The following is a 13,811-nucleotide window of genomic DNA, read 5'->3' on the forward strand; positions in this document are numbered from 1 at the left end:
CGGACGGACGGACGGACGGACGGACGGACAGACAGACAGACAGACAGACAGACAGACAGACAGACAGACAGACAGACAGATAGATAGATAGATAGATAGATAGATAGATAGATAGATAGTTTATTCATCCCCGTAGGGAAATTCACACTTCCAGCAGTATCCCTGTGTTGAAAATAAAACAATAATAAAGAACAAGGAATATAATACATAAATACCCAAATACCCAATGATTCACAGCTCAGGACTCAGGCACTGAAAGCTAATGTCGCTAACCATTGTCAACAAACTTACCTCACCGCCGCCATGTTGCTCTAAATCCTTCTCTCGATTCTCAATGGGTTTAAACAAAGTCTGACCATAGTTTATGTCCTCCGGCAGCAGCAGAGGAACCCGGGAACTATTCGAATCTCGACAAAATGTTACCAGGCCTCAAGCGTGTCCGAATGGAGCGGTTGTGTGAACACAGCGACCCTGGTTAATGTTTACACAAAATATTGACTGCTGAAGTCAAAAAAGGAAGCTGGTAATAAACGAGATAGTGTCTTACAGAATCTACTGAATGTATTGTATCTACACTGACATCGTGTCATGGTTTATGTTTGGCTGTTTCCAGGGAAATTTCACACTTCGATGTATTAAAGACAGGATGTCACAAAGAGTTCTTGGGTACTCACAGCAACCGCATCTATGTCGGATTATAGACCCTTTCGTTTGTTAACATTGTGACATATCTGGTGGGGGGGCTTTGCCTGGAGGCAAAAGCTAGGGCGAAACAATAGGGTACATGCTAAAGGTTCATACCTGTCAACCTGTAAGTTTTTGCCGAAGTGCGTTTATTATGCATTTTAAGACGTGTACGACGTACAAGAAAATCTGTACGGAAAAACGCTAATTTGTCAATTATGGGTACCATCCGGTATACACAGACTATGACGAAACGGCAAACCAATCAAGTCAAACGAGTTCGCCGCGGTAGCCTCTATCTCGGTATCGTTTTTTTTCCGTTGCAAACAAAGCGAGCGGTTTGATGCTACTGTGCGCATGCGTCTGCCGCCTCGGATTTCATGTGGTGGTTATGTAGTGAAAGGAAGTCCGTCTCTTTTTAGAGAACCGGCTTTTTCAGCTCAACTCATTAAAGAGAGCCGGCCCTCAAATGACTCACTTGCTTTGATGCATTATTTTACGAATTATTATGTTGTATAAAAAAGGAGAAAATGAAAAAAAGACAAGTTTGTGGTTATCCCTTTAATCAGTATATTACCAACAATAATTTAATGCAGAAAATGAATTCATAATTTGAATAAGAAAATGTATTATTCCACTTAATTATATTTGCATGTATTTTTTCCTCCTACGGTGAACGCCCAAGCTACTTAAGTTTTGAACTTTTTTATAATAAACCTCATTCATGTCGAGCAACTCAGTGTCTCAAAACAAAATGTTAATTAACAATATATATGATATAACGAAACACATGTAGAATATAAAATGTTAAACTACATAAATAAACACGTTTGCAAAAAAATACGATGTAAGATTATTTTATATTTTGTAAGGGAAAATACGACATTTTGTAAGGCCATGGAGCTGTGGAGGTTGACAGGTATGAAGGTTTAGCTTTGTATAATCAAAATAGATGCCGGTTTAATAACCTATGTCACAGCCGAAGCTGGAGGCAAAACAATAGTTGGTCAGAAGACAGAGGAAAAGAAAGTTGTCGTTGCTGCTAGTTGCTATCATGCGTTTTTGTGCCAGAATCGGAGAAAGAATGTTAGCGGTCACAAATTGAAGTTTTACAGGATTCTAGCAGACAATCCTGGCAAAGGAAAAGAAGAGAGTTGTGGTTAAATACATTCAAGAGAAAAGATTGGACCGAGGCACTCATCAAAAATGCTCAGGTTTTCAGCACTAAATTAAATGTTTATGATTGTTGCTCTTGAGTCCATATTACATATTATATCGGCAAAATATCTTGTTATTCTTTTAGCTTCAGCTAACTTGCGTGTAGCCTAAATGCGGACGCCCGAACAAGCACGCATTTGCCAACAAACTTTGGACAAACAATCGAAATATTTTTTTAGATACATTTAATTCTTTATTTAATTTAAAAAATAAATTTGGGAGGAGAAGCGTCTTTTGATGGCATTTAGGCTACACGCTAATATTTAGCTGAAGCTTTGTTTATACGTGACACCCTCAATCACAAGGAGTCTCAAAGGGCTGCCCAGACCACAGATTATTATTACACCATCCCCTGATCTAAAACCTACATGAGGGTAAGGAAAAACCCAAAACCTCAACATGAGGTAAATGAAGAAACCTTGAGAAGGGCCCGTCATATTTATTTTCGAAGCCCTTTATCACAAAAAGTCTCAAAGAGCTGCACAGACCACAGATTATTTCAAACGGAATGGCTTTGACGTCTTTGAATTCTGAAGAACTTAGTAAATTTGTTGTTCTGTTTCTTTACACTATCCAATAAGATTCATTTTCTGTAAATAATTGCTCATTTTGTGTTATCATTTGAGATCCGTTTCTCTGACAATGCCTGAACCTAACGGAAATAAAGGAATTTGATCATAATTGTACCTATTTATTATTATTTTTAAAACAAAAATCTTACATAAGAAACTTCAACAAGAAGGCCACGCCATTTCATTAAAACGTTTTATTACAATTGAGTTTTTTTCAAAGCCCTAGTGTGTAATATTTGACCACCAGATGGCACTGTTATCTAATGCAAATGAAAACCAGTACAAAAAGGGCTGCAACATAAGTAGGGATTCCACTTTTGTAAAAGAAATAAAAATGTCTCAACCTATGACTTTGTATGAAAAAAAACATTGGTATGGTTCATGTGTTTTCACTTAGTATTCAAATCAACGTTTTTTGTACCACTAGCACTAAATTTTACACACTGTCCCTTTAAATAAATATGGAATGTGAACAGTATTTTATGCCTAAAATCTTCGTTTCAATAACCGAAGATTGGATTCAAGAAAAATCGAAATAAACAAGTTGCGCTAGTAAAAACAAGGAAAAAATGCATACAGTACTACAACACACTATAATCGTCATCTTTCATTATAGTTTATTAATAAAGAATCCTTGGAAAACACCGTGTTCTCTCCTTCATTGTCACTTGGTAAATGGCAGTGAATGAGTCAAATGTTGACAGTCTGATGAAATGTTTCCTGTATTCAAATATAAGTTACAATAATGTTACAGTATAATACAACATGGTATATCAAAAACAAAAATGTACTTTTAAAAAAAAAAGTGCCTGAGTAGAAATAGAGTACAGTATTCCCTTTTCATTTCACGTTTTAACTTTTGCATCCTCATTGCATTTCAGTTTTTTTCCCTTTCAATCGGTCCCAATGATAAATACATACTTCACTTTACACTCGAAAAATCGGAGAACTGCCTTCTGTTTCCTGGCGGCTGATTGGAGCAATCCGAATGTATCATTTCCAAAACGAGTGACAATTGAAAAAACCCGTTGTTTAGCTTCTGACATAAATTAAAATAATTTAATATGTGTCACTCTCCAAAATCAACAAAGTACCTTGCTTGTTTGCTCCAATAGTGAGCTACGTAGCTGCGTCCAATCTGTTGCCAGAAACATAGACTTACCATATATATGGATGCATACAACTGTGACATCCTCGATATATGGATGGATACAACTGTGGCATTTTCGCCTACGGGGCAGAAAATATAATCGAAATGTCCAGAGTAAGGAGGAGGTTTCTTGTGTCCGTCAGCTCTGTGCCACAAACCCCATGTGTCAGAACCAGACCGGAAACAGGACCCCCTTGCAAGTTTTATTAAAAGAGAGAGGAAGGGCTGTGCCCACGATCCAGTATTCGCTGGGCACGGGAAGCAAGTCACTCTGGTACTCGGATTGTGATCCGAACACGGAAGTGGATCTTCTGTAGCTAGTGATGGCGGTGTCAGGGGTGGAAACCTGGTCGGTAACCGGGACTGGGAGAGAAAGACGTGGTCGGGGTCGGGAACGAGTCGTAAGCCAGAACGGGAGAGTAGACGTAGTCGGGAACAAAAAGGTCTCGTAAGCCGGGACGGGAGATCAGACGTGATCGGGATCAAAACTTGTAGCCGGAGACAAACAGGAGCAAAAACGGGCCAGGCAGGGGTCAGGGTCGAAAAAGGCTTGCCTTGTATACATGGAGATTTGCAGACGGACTGACAACCGGGGATTGACAGGACTCGGCTTAAATACTGACAGGGAGCCAATCAGAACCCGCGGCAGTTTGCGCCAGATGATGAAAACTGTGCATAAAATCACTATATGTGGTAATAGAGCAGAATAACCATGGAAATCGAGGTTATACTGTATTCAATTCCCTTGAAATCTATTTATTGCATCACACTCTTAAATATTAGCCTCAACTGACTTTTAATGCCGTTAATTTTGTAAACACATCTAGCATAGCTAGTAGAAAACTACCGTACTGTACTCATAAAGAAAGTAATGCTCCTCTCCTATTGATGTCAATGTGTCCTTTTCAGCGAGGAATTGACAGCCAGGTCATGTTTCATTGTTTGGGATCTGCTTCATCTTCACTCCCCAAGTGGCCGACTGAATTTTGAAAGCGATCGAATTGTACTTGGCTCGTTCCTTCAGATGCATCACAATTTCCCCTTTAAGTCTTTTCATCTTCAAATGGGCTCTACTCTGGAAACCTGATATCTTCTCTCTGCACAACAGCAGCACTTGAAGCAGGAACCTATTACCATGGCGAGGAACGTCACTGTGGTTGAAAAAAAGAAAGAAAAAGCCATATTTTTAATGACAGGCAGAAAGAATTGAATGTGGGTTTATTTAATTTTCACTCGGCTTACTGGTGAAGATGACGATCACGCAGAAGGCGCCGATTTCAAGGGGGTCGGCTTGCGGCAGCCCTTGAAGTTTCTCCCAAGCTTTGGTCAGAACATGGAGGAAGTCCTTTTTCCAGTCCATGCTGAGTTTCCTTTGGAAATTGGGTAGGTTTCACTTTGTTTCTGATGAGAGAAATTGGCCGGAGTTAACAACTTGAATGGGAGCATGTTATTTTCAACTACGACTCCACCCTGTACCACACTTTCTACTATATAATTTCACCCTCAATCCCTGAAATTATCTCAAAGCCTAAAAAAAACGTTTCCCTTTATAATTTTGAAAGCAAGACACACTGTATATTGATTTCAGAGCCTGAAGCAGCTCCAATGTGAGTGTTTAGTTAAAATAGAGCAAATTTCAAGCTTGATATTTTTAGGATGAGCCACTATCATCTCGGGATTGGCTGTGCTTTGGTAGTCAGGAACTGGCAAGCCAACTGGGGGGGAGTGATTGAACTGCGCACACCTGCATCAAAATCGCCCCACAACCCTAGCCTTTATATTGAATGGTCCAACAGCATAGTCAAGTCCTGTTCTTTTGTATAGCCCTTAATCAGAAGGAGTCTCAAAAGGCTGCACATACTATTGAAAACTATAGACTATTATTCCACTATGCCCTGATCTAAAACCTACATGAGGGCAAGGAAAAACTGAAAAACCTCAACATGAGGAAAATTAAGAAATCTTGAGAAGGGACTAGCATCAGGTAATCCCCTTTGAGTATGACAAGGCTGCAACGGATGTTGCAATAACTAATACACAGATATCGTCAACATGAAATATAGGTCATTCATAAGCTATTGAATAGAAGTGTGCTTTAAGCCTAGGTGTTAACAGTTCCACTGTCACAACCAGAACGGAATCAGGACCCAATTACGTACCGTTAACCACAAGTTTAATGATAGAAAGAGGAAGGGCAGCGCCCGCGATCCGGTGCTCGCTGGACGCGGGAAGCAAGCCGCTCACACAATCGGATCGTGATCCGAATACGGAAGTAGATCTTCCGGAGCGGGAGATGGCAGTGTCAAGGACGGAAAAACCAGGTCAATAGATGGGACAGGAGAGCAAAAACGTGGTCAGGATCAAAATCAGGTCGTAAGTCGGGACGGGAGAGCAAACATCGTCGTGGACAAAAACAGGTCGAAACTGGAGACAAACGGGGAGATCAGGAACAAACGGGTAGAAAAACGGATGCAAAAAGCGGGACCGACGGCAGTCAGAGTCAATGTGCTTGCCTTGTAGAAACAGAGGTTCGCTGACGGACTGACAACAGGAGAGTGCAAGGACTGGGCTTAAAAAGGACAGGGAACCAATCAGGTAGCCCGCAGCGGCTGGCGCCAAACAAGCGGGCACAGGTGATCCAAATTAGTCATCTTGACATCCACTGAGGTTGCAGATCCAATCTCAGGGGGCAGAGCATTATGTATACTATGTTAGGGTTGTTTGTTTCTGGTTTAGATAGTTTCTCAATTGTTTAGTCATCAACACAGCCCAGAAGATCATCAGCTACTCTCTGCTCAGTCCAGAGGACATTGCCGGCTTGTAATATTGAGCAGGGCCGTCAACATGATAAAAGACTCTTCCCACCTCAACCTCCCACTTTGACCTGTTGTCTTTCGGTAGGGGCTACAGGTCCCTCAAAACAAGAACAGGCTCAGAGAATGCTTCTTCCTCAGGGCCATCACCACCCTAAATGAGCATATAAAACTGTTTTTTAAATTTCTATTTGTTGCTGCTGAATGTTCTTTTCGTCCCTCTATTTTTATGATGCGCTATTCTTTTTTCATTCACAAACATCGAACCATTATTATAACTTAAACCATTCTCGAAGCACAACTTCATATTTTTCTCTTTCAAGTCTTCATTACGTTTACCTTGGAGTGACATGTCTAATCTCGTTTACTACATTGTTATCAATGACAATAAAGACGATTATTTTCAATTACATTCAACAATTTTGGTGACTTTGTTCCTGCCAGACGTTATCAAACATCTTTTTTGAACACACTGGCCTCGTTTCCTGCTTCCCTGCCATTGGGTCCACTCCACGATCACATTGTGACATTGATAACTGTTAATCTGACTAACCCAACAAACCCAAATGGAGCTCTCTTCTGTAACAAGAAGCACTCACAATAAATATATCAACTAAGTCAAAAGTGATGAAGGGAACAAAAATGTGGACACACAGGACTGCGTTTTAGAGCCCACAAAATACATTGTAATGCCCCCCTATGTGACATTCACAAATAAAAGATAAATAAGCAAATGTGTTTAGTGCGATATATCTAAGTATTGAGTAAGCTAACAGGTATTTAACTCCTTTACTTGCATCTGGCAATAATTTGTCTCTCATAAAAGACATTTTGAGCGAGGCACAATTAAGTTCTATCCGACCAGCCTGCTTTTAACAGCATTTTTGCCCTTTTATTTTGAAATAAGTACACGTCTCAATAGAATTTAATTCCTTCTCGATTTCGCGACCATATCTTATCGTTTAGGGGTGATTCTAACAGCATCATAACACATTAAAACTCGATAATTGATCTCATAAAACTTACTTACTATCGACTGGGATTATGTTTTCTATTTTTTGCTCTTCGTTGCAGCCATGTCCAAAAGCCAACACTTGCATTCCTTTAACTTACTTTTTATCGCTTGAAATCTTCACACGTAATCGTAAACGTCTACTTACGTGCGCTTTGTGACATTATTTTGTACAAAAACGCATTAAAATAAAATAAAATAACGTATAAGGAAAAAAAGGCTTGACGATGCTGTACGTACGGAACTGCGATTTCATTGGCTGCTTAAGGTGTCAATAAAATAGAATACTCTCGTCCTTTTATGTAAAGTATATTTTAGAATTTAATAATTCAACAATAAAGGTGATATTTTCGGAATTATTATACAGTCTTTCAAAATTATAATGCAACAAAAGAGGATAAAAACCCAAAAATATACTGGCTGCCTAACGTGCCAATCAAATCGAATACTGTTGCTAATAAAAGGCATATAATGTCGCACGTTTTACATTTTAACGATAGAAAATAAATTTTATCTTTTTTTTCACTTATTCGATGTATTTTTTGAGAAAATACTTATCGCAAATCCCTGCTAAATTCCCGTTCACGTAGACTTCATCATTACTTTATAATAATCATCTTTGATTTTAACAATAAAATCTAGTCTCTTTTATTTAAAGTCTGAATTTATGCTATCTTTTAAAATGTAAATCGCCCGACTTTTTTTCACAGACTATTGTCCAAGTTTTATTAATTCCGAACAATAAAATAAAATACAGTACATTTATTTCAACCGAAAAATAACTCGTAAATAATAATCATACCTGACTATTGATTTTGAAGGAATATAATCAATTATAAAAAAAAGCTTTGAACTAACAAAACAATTGTAAAAAAACATGATTTCTTTCAAAACAATTATTTTAGAGGACTTGATACCTTCATAGGGCAGACACAAACATGTCAACGGGCAATTATTGGTGAATTAGCTTGGGGGCCAAAGCATCACTATGTTAGCATACGTAGGTATATTTTGTTTTATAAAGTATAATACATTGGGAAAAAAAAGCTTCAAATTAACTACAATATTTGAAAATAGGATTTCTGTCAAAAAGGTATTTGATAAAGGTTTTTGAGTTTTTCCTTGCCCTCATGTCGGTTTTAGATCAGGGGATGGTGTCGTAATAGTCTGTAGTTTGCAATAATCTGTGGTCTGTGCAGCTTTTTGAGACTCTTTGTGATTAAGGGCGTCACAAATGAACATGACTTGACTTGACTCATCCTGAGGTTTTTGACTTTTTCCTTGCCCTCATGTCGGTTTTAGATCAGGGGAAGGTGTCATGATAGTCTCTAACAGTATGTGGTCTGTGCTGCCCTTTGAGATTCTTTGTGATTAAGGGTGTCACAAATAAACATGACTTAACTTGACTCATCCCTGGGTTTTTGAGTTTTTCCTTGCCCTCATGTCGGTTTCAGATCAGGGGATAGTGTCATAATAGTCTCTAATAGTATGTGGTCTTTGCTGCCCTTTGAGTCTCTTGTGATTAAGGGCGTCACAAATGAACTTTAGTTGACTTAATCACCTTTTTCCCAGCTGTGAAAATGTAAACCACCTTTCAAAATAACACTTTTATCCAATTTTAGTGATTAAAAACATATGCAAATCCTTCATAATGATGAAAAGTTCAATCCGTGGTTCTACAATATATTTTCCCAGTAAAAAAAATCCAGACAAGTGTTATATTGTTGTGAAACAGTCGCGGCGGTCTTTGCAGTTGTGAAAATGTTAACCACCTGCTAAATTTAGAACGTGACCTCTTTGCACACTTGGCAGGCTCAGGCCAACTTTTTAAATAGTAAACAACAAAATATATTTGCATGCTAACATGTAAACAAAAACAATGTCCCACTATTTAGTTATACAGGTGGTTGTCAAAACACGCTTACCTCAACTGGTAGCTGTTCTCCTAAACTTGGTAGTACATGTGTCCTTTACTGTTTTGCAGAGGGTCTCATGAGGACCTCCTCCTTGGTTTTCCTTTTTCCTGCCGTTGATCAGATTAGCTCGTTCGAATGTAGTGCCAGAAGACTTATTTTCAGAAAGTCTGCATTTGTTTTTCCTGCAGTACGGCGTGAACTTTCCGTCTTGCGTTGCGTGTCCGATTCTTCTCACGTTCTTCGTCCTCTTCTCTCCTCCTTGTTCTTCTCAAGCCTCTCCCCCCTTTGCCTCCCACACTCCTTCTCAAAGTGACTCTTTCACTGCTGCTCTCACTCCCCCTCACCCTCTGTAGCCCTCATTCAACCAGTTTTTTTCTTCTGTGGTTGCCAGCTGTTTGAGGGCCTCTTATTTTTGTCTTGGTGAAGGCCGGGCTCCCTTCCGAAAACGGATTTTCTTCCATCTGGTGCCTTGACGGAGAACGTTTGTTCAGCATTTTCAGCAGTTTCTTCTCATTTTTCACATATTTATGTTTTTACCTAAAAAAAGACCTGGAAAGGTCCCCGGTTTGAGACCGTGTGGCTTTTGCTTTTAACACACAGTGAAGAAAATAAGTATATGAACACCCTGCTATTTTGCTCATTCTCCCACTTAGAAATCATGAAGTGGTCTGAAAGTTTCATCGTGGTTGCATGTCCACTGTGAAAGAGATAAACTAAAAAGAAAAATCCAGAAATTACAATGCATGCTTTTTTTAACATTTTATTTGTGTGATATAGCTGCAAATATATACACCTGTGTATCATCTTAAATTCTGACCCTGAAAGACCTGTTAGTCCGCCCATTAGAAGTCCACCTGGACTCCATGTATCGTCCTGAATCGGATGCACCTGTTTGAGGTCATGAGCTGCATAAAGACACCTGTCGACCCCATTCAATCAGTAAGACTTCAACTTGTAACATAGCGAAGACCAAAGAGCTGTCCTAAGACACCAGAGACAAAACTGTACACCTCCACAAGGCTGGAAAGGGCTACGGAGTAATTGCCAAGCAGCTTGGTGAAAAAAGGTCCACTGTTGGTACAATCATTAGAAAATAGAAGAAGCTAAACATGACGGTCAATCTCAATCGGAGTGGAGCCCCATGCAAGATATCACCTCGTGGAGTCTCAATGATTCTACAAAAGGTGAGGAATCAGCCCGGAATAGAGCTGGTACTCCGGTTTCCAAGGTTACTGTAGGTAATACACGAAGACATCATGGTTTGAAATCATGCATGGTGCGAAAAGTTCCCCTGCCTAAACCAGAACATGTCAAGACCCGTCTTAAGTTTGCACATGACCATTTGGATGATACAGAGGAGTCATGAGAAAAAGTTTTGTGGTCAGATGAGACCAAAATAGAACTTTTTGGTCATAATTCCACCAAGCATGTTTGGAGGAAGATGAATGAAGCCTACAAAGAGAAGAACACTATCCCTACTCTTAAGCATGGGGGTGGTAGCATCATGCTTCGGGGGTGTTTTTCTGCACATGGGACAGGACGAGTTCACTGCATTAAAGAGACGATACAACCTCCTTCCCTCAGTCAAAGCATTGAAGATGGGTCGTGGCTGGGTCTTCCAACATGACAACAACCCGAAGCACACAGCCAGAAAAACCAAAGAGTGGCTCCGTAAGAAGCATATCAAGGTTCTAGCACGGCCCAGCCAGTCTCTAGACCTGGATTCAATCGAAAGTCTTTGGTGGGAGCTCAAACTCCGTGTTTCTCAGCGACAGACCAGAAACCTGACTGATCTAGAGAAGATCTGTGTGGAGGAGTGGGCCAAGATCCCTCCTGCAGTGTGTGCAAACCTGGTGAAAGACCTCTTTAACAGCAAACAAAGGCTACTGTACCAAATAGTAACAGTTATTTTCTCAAGTGTTAAAATACTTATTTGCAGCTATATCACACAAACGAATCGTTAAGAAAATCATGCAATGTTATTTCAGGATTTTTCTTTTTAGTTTATCTCTCTCACAGTGGACATGCACCTATGATGACAATTTCAGAACCCCCCATGATTTCTAAGTGGGAGAAATAGTAAAGTAGCAGGGTGCTTAAATACTTATTTTCTCCACTCTACATCGACTGATGCAACCTGGACAGATCATCTGCGATGTTACCTGGGGTCACGTGGAGCTTCGGGTCCTTCAAACATCAAACACCCTTACCCAGGTGACCCAGGTGGGGTTGATCAGACCCCAACTTGTGTCCAGGTAGAGCTTCTTCACCCACATTGTACTTCTTCTCAACCAGTTCCACCTTGAGGCTACTTCTGCATCATCTGTGACCTCCTCATCGGCCCTTTGCCTTTCGGCCCCTGTGATGTCCAAGATTTTGTAAGCCCTGCTGAGAGACTGGCCAGCAAAGCCTCTGTCCCCCTCCTCCATAGGCTCACATTATGCTTTCCACCCGTTTCTCCGACACTCCTCCACCAGCTCAGCATATTTTACCCTCTTTCTCTCATTGGCCTCCTCAATACGGTCCTCCCATGGTACCGTGAGTTCAAGGAGTACGATCTGCCTGGAGGCCTGTGTAGAGCAAATACGCCCAGCACAAAAATGACTACCCCATTCCTCTGTATTCCATGTTATTTTTTTCTTTCTTTTCCACAAACAAAAACTGAACAGTTCCAGTTGCCCAGTTCAAATAACCCAGAATTTTGGAATGCATGGAATGACTGCGCCCCCTTTTGGACAGTTTCCGGACGTACCAATTCACCATGTACCATAATGAAATCTGATAACATGAAGTGTTGAATGTAATTAAAACATCCAAGGCATGGAAGACTTTTCCCCAACCTTTGCTCGCCCCCTAGTGGTTCAAACTGTACATCCAGGTTGTGCTACGACTGCCCTCATTTTAGGTGTTGCCAAGATCTGCAAATGATTTTCACTGCACAATTTAAAGATACTAGGCTATAAATATGAATGTTTATATTCAAAATACAGTACATTTACAATTTAGGTTTTTCCTAACGTTTTAATGTATGAATCTAAAAATGCACCGCACTAAATTAAAAATATACTAAATATAGGAAACTTATTATTTATTCATTTATTATTTTGAACGTTTTGTTACATTAAGAGTAAAACATTTTGGTTTTAATTGCTAAATTTCACTTTTGTTGTTTTTAAAGTTTGATATAAAATTGTATTGCGATAAATTAAAATTTTACTTAGAATATTAAACAATTATATACGTATTTGGAAAATATTATTACTTTTATAAAAGTATTCTAAAATAGAGAGTAAAGAAACTATAAATGCTAAATTTGACTTTTAGTCACTTTGGTTCTTTCTCAAAAATCGATATGAAATAAAAAAACGCAATAAAGAAAAATATCAATTACAATTTTAAGTAAAAATGAATAATTTGCCAATTATTTTAATTTTGCAAAAGTATTCCAACCTAAAGAGTTGAATAGATGGATTAAAAACATTACAATAAATAGAAGAATATGAAATAAAATACCAGATAAATGTGAATATTTGGGAAATTATATTATTTTTATGAACATATTCTAACATAGCAAATAAAATGATGCATGGTATATTTGACTTTTGTTTAATTTTACATTTAAAAATATATATAAATAAACATTTTGTAATTTACATTAACAGAGAGTGAAAAAACTAAAAAGAAAAATCCAGAAATCAGAATGCATGATTTTTTAACGATTTTTTGGGGTGATACAGCTGCAAACAAGTAATTAAACACCTGTGTATAATCTAGAATTCTGACCCTTAAAGACCTGAGGCGTGTTCAGGAGAGTAATCAGACATGTAGTCGCTTGTTAATCGCTTGCCGCGCACTGCTGAACGTTTTGTAATCGCTCACTGTGATTGCCTTACTGATCCAAAATGGCCGACGACAGTACAATGGATTTCGTTCTACAGCTTGCTTCGAGCGAGTTGGCTGATATGAGCGACAGTTCGCATATTGACACAGTTAAGGTTATCCTAAACGCAGTGGAAGGGTCATACCTGTCTTGCATTGTTCACAAACATTACCAGGCAATGTAAGACGATATATTACATCGCCAACAGCACTCGTCAGGGTGAGATCCTCCATGTTCAGCACTGTCGACGCCATGTTGGAAATCAAAGTAAGCGGTCTTTCTCCCGTGATTACTCGGGCACGCGAGCGCTCAATAATCATTGGCCGTTCAGAAGCTAGCGATAGCTAGCGATAGCAATCGCTCACTCTCCTGAACACGCCTCTGTTAGTCTTATCAGGAGACCAGAACAGACCAGGAAACCCCAGAGCATTAATTTCAGTTCTTTATTTAAGGAAGCGTTCAGGGCTTGCAGGAGTCGTGATGGCCGTCAGACGTTAGCAGCGGCGCTGGAGATGTAGCTCCGGATCGAGTGGCCAATCGCAGTGCGGAAATCCGGCAGGTCGAGT

General features: G+C 39.5%; 1 long non-coding RNA gene across 1 annotated transcript; it reads right to left on the reverse strand.

The window, feature by feature from the left end:
• Nucleotides 1-2,653: 2,653 nt before the first annotated feature.
• On the reverse strand, nt 2,654-7,605 carry LOC148347523 (uncharacterized). The gene is made up of 3 exons (XR_015848115.1): nt 7,468-7,605; nt 4,867-5,025; nt 2,654-4,775 (listed from the first exon to the last, which is right to left on the reverse strand). It is a non-coding gene; the product is annotated as an uncharacterized LOC148347523 (long non-coding RNA).
• Between the last annotated feature and the right edge of the window lie 6,206 nt (nt 7,606-13,811).

Source organism: Urocampus carinirostris, chromosome 19 (assembly GCF_059441175.1).
Source record: "Urocampus carinirostris isolate Australia breed hairy pipefish chromosome 19, RoL_Ucar_1.0, whole genome shotgun sequence".
Classification (NCBI taxonomy): domain Eukaryota; kingdom Metazoa; phylum Chordata; class Actinopteri; order Syngnathiformes; family Syngnathidae; genus Urocampus; species Urocampus carinirostris.